The 13,986-nt window shown below is 37.9% G+C and overlaps 1 protein-coding gene across 6 annotated transcripts in view; it reads left to right on the top strand.

Moving 5' to 3' along the window:
• Window positions 1-6,512: 6,512 nt before the first annotated feature.
• NIPBL (NIPBL cohesin loading factor) overlaps window positions 6,513-13,986 on the top strand; it is a 136,395-nt gene continuing 128,921 nt past the window's right edge. For all 6 annotated transcript variants that reach the window (XM_048292360.1, XM_048292363.1, XM_048292356.1 and 3 more), the window contains exon 1: window positions 6,513-6,596. The gene's annotated coding sequence lies outside the window, so the exon portion shown is untranslated. The remainder of the gene's footprint in view (window positions 6,597-13,986) is intronic.

Raw genomic sequence — 13,986 nt, 5'->3', positions numbered from 1 at the left:
GACATTTTTCATAAATAGATCATTTTGATGGGATTTTTAGTCTGTATCACCTAGAAACATTTATTTGTATTTAATTTGAGCTTCTCCAGGTCAACAGCTCAGTTTTCTGGACCACTTATTGTCCCTGTCAAAGGTGAAAGAAAAATTTTTAAAAGGCTTTGTGCTTCAGAATGCACAGTATTGCAAGTCTGTGAGAAATTAAATCGGTGACAAATTTATACTGCTTTCTGGTTCACTAATGGAGCATCCACACATATTCTTAAGTCCCGACAAAGTAGATGCACTGCTATTTGTCCTTGTGGTCATGCTGAAAAGCAAATTTCCAGTACAAGTCTAGCTACGTTTAAAAAAAAAAAAAAAAAGTTATAAGCAGAACACTCAGCATTCAGAAAATAACAGACGATTTTTTATCTTTATTCCTTTTCTATTCTTATCTTAAAATCAATAAATTACACTTCAGAAGTAATTTGCATTACAAATTGTTATTGACAGCCATAACCCAAAGGAGCGCAAAAGTAACTTGTGCTTATTTAATTTTATTGCACTATGTTTTCTCTTCCTGATCCCACTGTAACATCCTTTCATAAAGGCCACAGGATGTCTAAACCAAGACAGACATCTGCTGCAGGTTAGAAGTCTGGTTTAGACACTGTGTAGGACTTTATAAAATATTATAAATGTCTTCATATCAACGAATTTCTAAATTGATAGCCAAATATCAATCAACATTCTTTTATCAGGTTTCTGGATAAATATAAGGTCATTAATTGCTTGAATAAAGAAATACTTAGAAATGTGAATGTGATTTATCCCTAGATGTGGAACCACAGTTTCTTCTTACCTTCCTTTTGGCAAATCACTTTGAGAGGATTGCTTTAGGTGTGTCTGTAAAATGCAACATAAATGGAACATGCATGGACACTGGAAAAAAGCATGCTGGTGTGCACTTTCCCAAAAAATTCCTGTGCACAATTTAGGACTTCGCGTTAGTCAGGAACCATTCCCAATGGGCAAAACATGCACATGACTATCCTGTTTTGAAGAATAGAAGGGTCAAGCACAGAACATTATCTGGCCACAAGCAGCAATGTCAGAGAACAGTCCCAGGCATGTTTAACCTGATATTTTATTTAGCTATTTAATGCTTTGGCTGAGGATAGTTAACAGTTCTGAAGAACAGGAAAGTTCTTTCTCCCAAGGAAGCAGTTTTTAAAGGCCTGAGCCTAAGAGGCTTTTTCAACATACATTAAATAGATAAGCATATCTCTGTCTTAAATCTTCGTTTCACTGGTAAGTTCATTAAAAATGGAATGGCAAGGTATCTAAAGCATGTTATGATATTCTCAATTTTTTTTAACGCATACAAGTATGACTTTCAGCTGAATACAACAGCCCTTAAGGCCAATTTTTAACTTCTGTCTTTTGACAGAAGATGAATGTCCACATTTATTTGCTGGCCTGTGAAGCTCTGTATTGATTTATCTTTACTTCTTAAGAAGTGGAGAAAGAAAAAAAAAGTCTGAATATTTTTATATTTCTGTCTTAAAATTGTCCATAGTGGGCCTCAACAGCATTCTTGTAGGAAATTGAACAGTATTTCTTATGTGGCTAACATGACAGTAAGTTGTTCTCCCAGTGCCTAGACAAACCAAGACAGTTGAGAGGATAGAGTTATATAACACTCAAATTAAGGAGAGAAAAAAAAAAAAAAAAAGAAGAAAAATTTTGGGAAATCACAGCAGTTGTATCAGGAATACCTGCTTCCTTTCTGAAGTTCAGCAATGGTGAGAAAAGAGCCTAAAGAACATCGTTGGCTGGATTTCAGATTACTTCCAATGACACTGTGTAACTAATCATTTATCTTCCCTAAAAAATCAACTGTTACTAGGTATGTTTTTATGGCCCTGATGTAACAATATTGGGACAGTCTACTTGTCCAGCAGTCTATCACTGGCCTTTTTCAATTATATATTGTGTCTTATTATTATGTATGTTTTATGATGTAAATTGTCTTATTTTGTCTTTATTTTAACTTTATTCAGAATCCCTAGAGCCTTGCGTAATCAAGAGCTTACTTTAACATTCAAATGAAAGTACCAGACTTCTGTCTTCTGTCATTTTCTCTCCACAGAAACACTATACATTTTAATATATATGCCTGCCATAGAATTTGTATTGTGTACAAACAGAAGCTCATTCTTAACATGGTAGAGATAATGCAAGTTTGTCACTTAAAATGAAATAGTACTATTTAATTTCATATTAAATTCTTGTTAGTCAATTAAGCTAAATAGTTAGAAGAAGGAAAAAGTATTACCTCCATCTGGCTTACCAGGAAAAATAAATAAAAATCAGTAATCTCCATAAAGTTGTAAACTTAAAGCAAGTAACCATACAAATATTTGACTCCTCAGTCTACAGGTTTCCTTGGCTTTTTATTTAACCTGTACCACTGAAGGTTTCATATTTGGGTTGCTTACTTTTCACAGTGAATATTCCCCAGTCAATCAGTTACATGGTGCTATTATTTGTTCCTGTGAACTAAAGGCAATGGAAAGAACATAACTTTGTATTACTTGTCATACAGCATACATTATTAAATTCTTCCTAATCATTGTGCGGTACAGCCTTAACACCAGATTCTAAATAATTTCAGTACTTAAATTTAGGATGATAGCTAATGATTGTGTTACTGTATTCAGATAACAAGCTCCCTCTTTTTATAGCAAAGTTATTTTCAATTATTGAGAGAGTAGATAAAATATACAACCATAATTTTAAAAATTATTTTACTGACATGTCCTATTTATTTTAAAAATCTAGCTAGAAATACTGTAATACAGGTAATATACATACCTGTAAATTACTAAGAGGTAAACACAATGCACAGTGTTTGTGCATCACATAACAACTTAAAATGACACGTACCTGAATGTTGTACCGGCACTTAAAGAGACAAAAATGGTAAAAACCGATGCATTTTTCATTCATTCTACAGAAAAAAAAAAATCTAATTACAACAATCACATCTAAGAAAACATTGGTGCCAGCTGTATTTTCACTCCAGCATTACATGCTGTGCATAATTTATGAAGCTGAATAACAACATGTAACAGTCAGGGAAGTTAACATCGGAGGGAGGTTCCTTCTCTACTTTCAGCAGTGTACTCACAAATACTATCTTTCCATTTAGAAAGCTTATCTCAGTACGCAGTAGCAGAAGTTGTAAACAGCAGCAAGAGACACACCTACAGCTTTCCATATATTTTGTGAAAATTGTTTGAGAAATGTTTTAAAACCAGTACTCTCTACATTGAGATCTTTAAATCCTTCCTTTTGAGTTAAGATTTACTTTGAAGAACAAGAAATAAGTCTGAGAATAACAGACTGTATAAATAGCTTAAATTTATGGGAACCATAATGACCAAACAGTCATTTGTTTTGGGCAAAAGATGCATTCGCCCTTGACATCAAAAGGAGTAGGATTAGGTTCTAAAGCTTTACCCTGAAACTTGTAATTCATTTTCTGGACTACATAGGTGTGGATTTGTCAGGGGAATTCAGAGAGTTCTGCCCTTCTCCACACTGCGACCAGCTTTGTTCATGCAGTGTATGCTCCTTAGTGTGCTCCAGTCATGGTTGCATGGCTGCATAGCTCCTCCCATACAGATTAGGACTATCCCCACCCCATGACTAAGGCCTGGAACAGAAGTACGGTTTAAAGGCTTTTACAGTCGTTTTCAGGTATCTGAAATACTTGATTTATCACTTTTTCTGGTCATTTCAGGCATAATGAGATGAATCCTGGGCATACCAAAGTATTTTTAGGAATATAGTGAACCTCCATTCTGCAATAGACTGCTGTAAGTGAGCTTTTGAAGAAGACTACCACTTGTCCACATGCAGAATTCGATCTTTCATTTAAAAAAGTGAATTATAGTAATATCCAATGGAATAAAAAACATTTAATTTCCCTTAAGGAAAATAAAGTCCTGATTTGCCCATATGTGTTACACATCACCTTCTAAAAGAACTAAAGGCTTAAATTAGTTGTTCTCTCGTGCAGGTAATACAGCATAGTATCAAGTAAAATAGCTTTTTTCTACAAGTTATTTTAGTTGAATGGTATTTTAAAAGCATAAAATGGTCTAGTGCTAGTCTCACTGAAACCATAATCAAACAGGTGTTATGCCTGACCATGATGTTTGTAAAGTCTAAAATGTATTTGGCATTTGAAAATTAGAATTTCAATGTTCTCTTTTTAATTTACATATTAATTCACCAACTAAGGAAAAAATAATTATATAAATAAATAACTAAAATCACAGAAAGACTCCATCAACATGAATTGGTAACAATCATTTAGAAGTAGATTGAAATAGTATTCCTGAACTTTGTAATTTTAGAATTACATTTTCCTGAGAATTCATAGATGTATAAGTAAACATCTACATGATACGTGAACTCCAGATAGGGAGTTCATTAATTATATTTTTTACCAAGAGAAGGTAAATAGTTTTCTCCTTGAGTTACAGAGTTGCAATGTATTAAATTAAGTGCAAAGACTTAAGGACACACTTCATTTGCAACACCAATTACTCCCCTTTATTTCAAATGGATAACTTCAAGTTATAAATGCATAAACAGTTATAGGATTGGGACCTTTTATATTAACTTGAAACAAAGGTCTATAATACATTTTTTTTCAGAACTCAGTTTACTCTGTCTCTGTTAATATGAGCCATTAGATAATAGTATTTCCACTACTGAATTACCGTATTCTCCAGTGCCATCTTCATTTTTGTACCTTTAAACAAAAACACATACACTTATAAACCAAACTTTGATTCATCCAAAATTGTGACTTTTGTAGTAGTTTAGGCTTGAGAGAGGCATTTGAAATCCGTATTAAAGACAGAGCACTATTCAAAAAATCCTAAATATTGGAAAGATTCAAGCGCATTGGTGTATGATTTTATCCCTTTTTGCAAATAACATTCATCCAGTGCTGAAAGGGTGTGTTTATATGTCACAGGGTATTTACAGCTGTGTCCAGCTGATTCCTGAAGTCGACAGACAAGCAATGCTTCCTCTAGAAATGAAAGGATTTTTGTCCAAGTACTGATCAGCAAAACGACATTAAGTGAGTACTAAAAGACACAGTTAATTCATGGGACATTAATGCTTCTTCATTATTATCCTGTGCTATGATTATTCAGTTTTACCTGTCCAGAGGAACACCAGAAAGTCTTTCAGATTAGAACATTCTCTTTTCCAAACACTCCTTCACAACACACAATTAAAATATTTCCAGTAAATCAGGTGGCGGTGGAGCATCAGCCTCCAGCGAAGGACATCCTGAACATCAGTATTTTCCCCAGTGCTCGTCCAAAAAGGCTGTTTTTTAAAGCCACTCCCGTTCGGTATGTCCATCTTGAAATCCCTCGCCCCGGCAATGCTTTGAGCAGAGGGTCTTTCGGTTCCTGAGGCGCGGCCTTTCACATCCACAGAGAAGGGCAAAAGCGGCGACAGTAGCTCCAGTGAGTGTCCCACCCGCAGGGGCTGCCGCCTCTGAGGGTTCAGTGTAAGGACCTTCAGTCTGCCTCCTGCGAGGCAACATTTTGTAGTCCTTCTCCTCGTCCTCCCCACCATGCTTAGGCAGGACAAAAAATAAACACCAAAATGCGTATTCTTTTTCCAACGGTCCCTTCTTCACAAATCCTCATCGGAGGCTTAAGCGTAAACTTCGGTCTCGTTCCGCACACCAAAAAGGCTGGGGGTGGGGGGGACGTGGGGGTGGGGGGGAGGGGAGCGGGGGAAGCAAAACAAGAAAAAAAAAAGAAAGAGAAAGTTGTGCCGCAGCCGGAGGGGTGTGGAAGGGAGAGGACCTACACAAGGGAGACTCTACCGGGAGAGGCGAGGCAAGGGAGCCCCTCCAGCTGCAGCGGCGGAAGCGGCGCTGGTGGAGCGAGTGAGCGATCGGGCGAGGAGGAGGCAGCGGAGGGAAGGGGGAGGCTGCTGGTGTTTGGCGCCGGTGGAGGGAGTCATTCCTGCCGCTGCACTTCCGGTCGGCATTTTGTTCGGAGAGGGAGCGAGAGAGACACACACAGGATCCTTCCCCCTCCTCGCCCTTCTCTCCCCCTGCCCCCCCCGCTCGGTACCGACTCACCGTGCCCAGGCCGCCCCTCCCCGCCCTCCTGCGCTCGCACTCTCGGAGGGAGCGGCGGCGGCGGCGGCCCCTTGGCAGCGCTGCCCCTCGGCCACCTCCTGCTCTCCCTGGCTCGGAGCGCGGCTCGGAACCGGTTCGGCGCGGCCCGGCCCGTGTTGATGTTGTGAAGCAGGCTCGGGGGGAAGGGATTTGCCTCGGCCGCACACCCCCCGGCTCTACATGTTCGCTGCACTAAGGAGGAGACGGAAGAGGAGCCAGCCCCCCTCCCGGCCCGGATTATTGTTGTTATATTATCTCCCCTCCTCCTCCTGCTCCGCGGCGGCGGCGGCGGCCCAGCGGCGGCGGCGGCTCCTCTGAGGAGGGAGGGGGGCGGATTTCTTTCCCCCTCTCTCGGATTCTCGTTGGATTCAGACGCCGATTTGCTCAGGTAATCCCCCCTCCTTGTCTCCCCTTCCCCTCCCTGCCCTCTCCACCAGCGGGCCGGGCCTCTCAGCCCAGCGGCCCAGCACTGCCGGGAGCAGAGGGGATTAGCTGTTATCCGGGGTAGAGGGGAGTAAGTGGCAACCGGAGGTGTTTATTTCGCAGCCCTCCTTCCTGCTCGGTCGGGTCTGGCGGAGGAGGTTGGTTCCTGCCGGGCTGCCGGGAGGCCCAGGCCCGGCGGAGGGCGCAGGCCCGCCGGCCAGCGCCTTTACTCCAGCTCGGGGATTAGAAAGGCGAAGCGGCTGCTCAGTGACAGGCCTCAACCCGAAAAGAGCAGGAGGAGGAGGAGGAGGAGGTGGAAACAATACAATTAGTCGCAAATGTGCACTGATCCTTTGCCATATTTACAACTTCACCTAGGTCAGGGAAGGAAGGTCCCAGCGCAGAGAGCCCTCTGAAGTGGGCCAGGAGTAACTGGCGGAATAGGGGAGGAGAGACAATGTAAATACTAAGAAACAAAAATGCCACCTCTCTTTGCTATTACCTTCTTCTTCTAACCAACTGTGTTCTGAACATTAAAAAGTTTGAATGCTTTTGGTTTTATAAACTGCAGGCGTTTAATCTCTAAATAATATTATTGATTAGTGTGTTAATGATTTAGTATATTTATAGTATAAAATAGTGCTTGAGGGATGATTGACACAACACGGACACCTGCAGACCCAGGAAATACAGATAGACAAGCATATTGTATCAGGTACTCCACACAATCTTGCTGTCTTTGTGCTGTATATGTTACAGAAATATATATTAAAAAAAGAAATACCATTTTCTTCTTCTAACAAACAGAAAACAGGCAATGGATCGTGTGTAAAGTGTTGCGTTTATGACATTTAAGGGACCAAGGTGAAGATGAGATCTTAATCAAAATACTTGAGAATCAAATGTCAATTTATTTAAGTGAAATGTGAGGAATGCTTAAAAAGTGTCATCTTTTCTTGTCAGGACATATCACTTTGAGATCCTGAGGTTGTTATTGGCTGTTTGTGTCCATGATGTTTGAATATGTAATTAGGTGTCATTTTTACAGGTCAAACGTATTTTGAAAATTACTATTTATTAGTCTCAGGTCTTTGTAAATAAATGGTAGCTGATTTACAATAAAGTAAGTCTTGGACTTATAAGTGGTAAAGTTGTAAGTGTTGCTAAAAACTCAGGCAGATTTAAAACAAACACCCTGTGAACTAAAAAAAATACATAAATTACATAGTTGCAGGAAATTTTAAGATGCAAAGTTTTCATCCTTGTAGCAAGGAATTTTGTAAGTGGCAAATGAGTATTGACATTACATAATTTGTTAAATCTTCAGCAGGTTTTTTAGTTGTTCAGGTAAATTTGTTGTTATAATATATGGTTACTATATCTGATAGAGTAACTTCTGGTGCATCGTGCTCAGTCTTATAAATAAAACTCTGCTATCGTGCCTCCCGCGTGGCCTGATACATGTTTAAAAGGGTGAAGTTAATATAGCTGTCACGTAGAAGGCGTGTTTTTAATGCTGTAAATCCGTGTAGTAGTCAGTAGCGTGTCCGTGATTTGTATTGGTCAGGGAGCAGTTTGAATTTTAAAAAGCCAGAAGATCCTGCTGAGCCCCAATCCCGGCCTCCCTTCCTCCCACTAATCTCCCATTCCTGTCTTTGTGCTGCCTGGTCCTGTTAGACACTGTTTGCAACAGGGCCTCAGGCCTACGTGCGTGGAGAGGAACCATTTACAGTTCGAAAAAGCAGCTTTTTATTTTTAAACTTTGTGAAATGCAGAGGGAGCCACTAGTCGTCTCTAACTGTCCCCACCTCGGTGTGTAACAGCGGAATTGCTGTTTGCTTTTGGCCCACAGCGTGTGTTGAAGCCGAGTGTAACTCTGCCTCACAGGAAAGAAAGGACTGTGCAGAAGTAGTTGTAATTCCTGGGTAGTTTTCATCATCAAGAAGCGACATTATAGCCCTAGCGTTTCTTTCGTCTCTGTTTCAGGCAGCTGCCGTTCTAAGAAGAATATGTTTGTTAAGCTAACAGTAGTGAACTTTTCTGACTGATTTTTCATTTAAGGAGGTTTGCTTTAAATATTCTAGATATGAGCAGGAAATGAGCTACTGCAGTTACACAGTTCCTGTCAAATTTATCTTGCCAGGGTTGTGTGGTTGTGTTTACAGCACCCTTATTTTTTCCTTTTTCCTTTTTTTTTTTTTTTTTTAATCGGAACTGATGCACTTTTCTGGAATGAAAAATACATGTATTTATAAAGGGAAATGTAAGATGTTGTCTATTTTATTTGCAATGAGTTTTTTGGGTTTGTTCTTTTGAGCCATTATGTGGTTAATCTTGAATTAGTTACTTTATCACAGTTTATACAGTTTTACAGAAATATTTAAAGTCGAAGTATTAATAAGAGAACTTATTCTTCTTTTGAGTTGCATGTTTTAGCATATTTAAGAGAGTGTGTATGTGTGAAGCAGGCATGTGGCACTTTCATACTACTTTTTCCCTGATGTTAGGAGCTTGTACTGATCCAATGTTTATCACAACAGGCAGTTGCTTAAGGACAATGTATTTCTTTTACTGATGTTATAGAAATACTAAATTAATTATTCTCAAAACATTAGTTGTAACAATTATTTTAACAAAAAGAGGAAAATGCTTCTTTCTGTTTTATTTTGTACTTTTGACTGTTTTGTACATTTTGAATTTGCTTCCTCTGTACAGGTTTTTTTTTTTTTCCTCAACTTCTTGAACATTTTACCTGACGTTATTCCAACAAAAATCTGTTCCTGAAGTATTCTGCTGTTGATTAAAGCTGGTTTTATACTTTTTAAAAATAAGGACGTAGAAACAGGCATACCAGTAAAATAATATATTTTTTAAAATTTGAAATGTTTAAGTTTTGATTTAGAAGCAACAGACAGGATCAGAGAAGCAAAATTATATCCCTAAGCCCTTTTGAAGATCCTTATTCTACATAAGAGCACAGGTACCCCTGTGAAACCTTATGCTTGAGACTCCATGTACATAAATGTTCATACAACTCTTCTTGCAGAGTTGAGGCCGTAGATAGTGATTTCCTTAGGACAGAACCTTTTTGTTTGTTTGTGGTGTTGTGTTAGTGTGATTATTATGGTAATATAACTTTAACCCAAGGTTTTTCACGTATATAGTCCTCTACAATATAAATAAACTATATTTTGGAGGATACTAGATGAAAAATGCAAATTGATTTGAGCTAGAGATCCTATTCCTATTTTTATGTGTTCAGTGGCAACTTGACTTTTAAATCTGTTATATTACAAAGGGTTAAACTGATTAAATTGAATTTATATTAATATTTCATAAAAATTGCACAAGAAATGTGAAATTTCTGGATAATTGCTATAAGTAGTGAGAAAAAAAATGTACTTCTGTCCTGAATATCTAGACCTAGGAAAGAAATCAAGTGTTCAATTTCACAATTTTATGATTTCCAGAAATTATGTTAGAGGAGTGTGTAATATTCATGAATGTGTGTAATTTGGATAACAACTATGAGCATACTTAATCAGAAAAATATGAGTAGTGATAGCTTTAGAATTTGGTGACTGGTAGGTATAAGGTGGGTCATCCAGCATTAGGGTGGCTATTTAGTGTCAGAAAACACTAGGACTGTTTTTGAAAGAATAGCCATTTCAATATCATACCACTTACTTTTGATCTTGTTTTTCATTTGCCTTTATTAGAAGTAGTACAGGTTATGTTAGTTTCTGATTTAGGAACAACAGCAGTAATGAACATTCAGTTGCAGAGAGATACATGCAAGAAAATGCTTGAAATCGGTGACACCTGTGTATTTTTGCTAATAATGCTGTACAATAATGATCCCTTTTAATAATAAAAAAGGAAGTACTCTTGAAATTACAATTGTTAAACACTTGTTTTCTTAAAGTCTTTAATTAATCTACATTTGTATTTTTATTTTCTTTGTATTACAAACATGCTTCTTAGTAGCTGATCCTGACCCCCAAAGCAGGTGTGAAAGAAGTGTTTTACATTGACATCTGTGACACCCCATGAGTAAGGAACTGTGTTTGAGGAGAATTGTGCAGGACCTGTGATTTGCGTCTCACTTCCTGTCCCTACTGTTAACCGTGGAAAATCTGCCCAGCAAAAGGGAAGGGAGAAAGGATTTTGGCCCAACTGTATGTGGAAACTAAGAGGGATTCCAGTCAGATTGAACATGGTTGTTGATACTGTATTTGAAGGTGATTACCTGGTCTACACAAATAACTTTAAAAGAATGTAAATATCCAAGACCAGTTTTCATGTTGAAGCCATAAAAAATTCTAGAAAAAGTTAATTTTTGTGGCCTTTAGAGTTTGTATTAGTTTTAAGTATAAGTAATCAGAGATCTCAGATTTTTTATATGAATAGATAATTAAATTTTTCATTTTATTGCTGTGATTTGATTTGAAGCACTTTGGTTTTTGTAGCAGTGTGTATGTGTAGACATGCAGTGCATTTTAGATGAACAGTGTCAGAAAGCCCTAGGCTGCAAAATAAGGGAATTAGACAAGGAAACAGCAGACTGAGGAGCTGGGCCTTTAACTGCACCATTATATTCAACCCTACCCTTGCAGCCCCAGTTCAGTGCCTCATACAGGGCATGGGAAATGACGGCTGACCACTATACTCTTATAACCTAGTTTATATACTTACCATTCAGTGTGTAGCCTGCTGCCTTATTACCTGCTGTGTACATCCCAGCCTTTCAGGAAGACTGAAGTGTTTTCATATTTTAATTTGTAGAGTTATCTCAAAATAAAGTGCTTTGCAAACATTAGAGAGCTTTGGTTTTGCACATCTGTAAAATACTATTTCACTTTTATAGATGAAAGACTGAAACTGAATCAAAGTAGTTTTAAAAACTTATAAATCTTGTCTATTGTGGCATGTATGCTTTACTCTTCAGATTTTTAAAGTTACTTTACAGCACTAAGGAAGTTAATAATATTGTTTTTGTTGACCTTATTTGTGGTCATGTGTGTTCTACATTTCGACATGTTAGGTTCATTGTTTCTCCTGAAGCTCTAAAAATTATAGAATGGATTTTCACTGAGGGCCTTAAACATCTATTATATTTCAACTCTTTTGATCATGCCAACAAATGGAAAAGAACAGACTTCCTGCCTGAGAACCTAAAAAAGAATCACCATCTATCTCTTGAAGTTTATCAGGGAGACCTGAGAACGGGACTAGATCGTAACCCAAATGCCGCAAGTAATTAAACATTGTGGCTACAATATTGAACATAGAGATACAAAATGTTACTGTTACTCTCTAGGATTGCTAGTTCCTGTTGGAAGGTGTCCAAAGTGTTGGGTTTTGATTCTTGGGGGGAAAAACTCTGGCTCTTGACTTGATGATAATTGTTGCAGTTGATGTAGACTGCTTGAATGCCCACCTCTGCATCTAGTGGTCACGCCACTGCGATGTCAGTCAGTTGTCAAGCTCCCCTAAGACTGTTAGGGAAGCAAAGCTGTTCTGAGGTGTAATAAGTGCGTTCCTGGTCAGAAAATTGCTTTGGGGATGTAGGAAGTCCAGGCCCAAATGCATAATTTGTATCAGAGAGAGAACTCAGAGAACTTATTGAACTTTTTTCTTCCCCTGTGGCTTTTTATATCATGTACTCAAGGCATGGCTCAGGGGCTGTGAGTACATTATGGAACAAGCTGAATAAGTAGCACTTTAGTCTTATTAACGTCTTTCCTTTCTATATTTACTTGTGAAGGTTTTCTGTGAGAGTATGTATGTGGAGGGTTTTTGTTAATTTGTTTTGGTTTTTCTGGTTTTGATTTTTTTTAAGAAGAGTTGATTTTCGTAAGTGTCAGTTCCCAGAAAAAGATGTTTTGAATGAGAAACTTTTAAATGAATTGGTTTTATTAACTGTGTTTTATTAAAATTCCTAAACAGGAACGTGTTACGTCCCACATAAGGGGCCTCCTACTTTTTAAGTTTGTGTTTCGTGTCATGTGCCATAAATGGGGCAGTGATCCTGTCAATGACAAGAAATGGTATATGATGACTATCACAACACACAAGGGACTAAAATGTAGATATAAGCAACCATAATTCTGACATTTCTTAGTACTTTGATGCTTGTTTTTGTAGTACTGACCTTTTTTCTCTCTTTTTTCCCCCCCAAGCTCGCTGAATAACAAACATGTGTTTGTGATAATGCAATTTCTATCTCTCATCTTTGAACTCAGCCTTTTCTCTGTGTTGGCCAGGTGCTCAGAAAGGATGAGGTTGCAAATACTCTGTCTCTGAAATTTTGTTTTCAACTCTTACGACTTAATAAGACTGTCCCCTTTTCTTTCATATTATTTTCCCTTCAGATGTGTTGCTTTCTCTCTTTCTTCAGATATGCTTTCTGGATATTGAGGATAGGAGGAAAAATTTAGAGGGCCCTCACCAGATGCTGTGTACAGCAGCTGACTTAAAAAAATGTCTGTAGAAAAAATAAGCTGGAACCTGCTTTTTGTAGTCTAAAAGCTGGAAAAATTTTGATAAGATTCTAATGAGGCTGTGGTGAGAATTTGTGGGGAGTTCTTTGTGAAGATTTAAAATCTTTGATTTTTTTTAAACTTTGTTGTTTTTTTCTGGAGGGAAAATTTAAAATCTACTTGATGATGTGGATGCTAACTTTCTAGTTAAAACTAAGGTGATGTGATTGCTTTTTACTGTGTGGATGCTATATGTCCTTCTTTTTTTCTTCTGAAATAGTGGGAAATTGATTTTTTTTCTGCTAGCATGTGCAGTGATGGTTGGTTCTTCTTCGCAGTTTCTTTTAAAAACTCCTGTTGAGGCATAACCTGTAACAGAGCAAAATTTCATTTATTCTGTTAAAATTTGGCAGTTACAAGGATGTGAAGCATTTCTTAACAGATTTACTGGCTGACTTTAAGAATGCTTGTTTCTCCTTGCATATAGGTAGGACTGGTAGTGTTCTCCTCTCAGTTTCCTGCTTACTGACATACTATTTAAAGGTAATGATTTTACTTCTGACTTTGCTGAACTTCGGTCATTTGGGCCAAAATCTTCCATGTTGAGTGAATGCCCTTTATTGACTTACTCTCTGAATAATGTTTTAAATTAACATAGTTCACTGGCTTCTAAGGGTCACAATAGAGAAAAAAATGTTTAAAAATTATTCCTGACCTTTTTTCCAAGCAATTGGAGCACCACTGTTTTTTGGGAAAAGGAGTTTAGAATTTCAGTGTGAGATGACTTTTTGAATTAATAATGTGCATTTTATTGCCATTTAAAAAGCTTTCCAAAAATTGGCCAAATTATTAGTGTCGAAAAAATACACTGGC

The sequence above is a fragment of the Corvus hawaiiensis genome, chromosome Z (assembly GCF_020740725.1).
Source record: "Corvus hawaiiensis isolate bCorHaw1 chromosome Z, bCorHaw1.pri.cur, whole genome shotgun sequence".
NCBI classification, from domain to species: Eukaryota; Metazoa; Chordata; class Aves; order Passeriformes; family Corvidae; genus Corvus; species Corvus hawaiiensis.
Note: the sequence above shows the minus strand (reverse complement) of the source record. Positions and strands in the feature narration are given on the sequence as shown.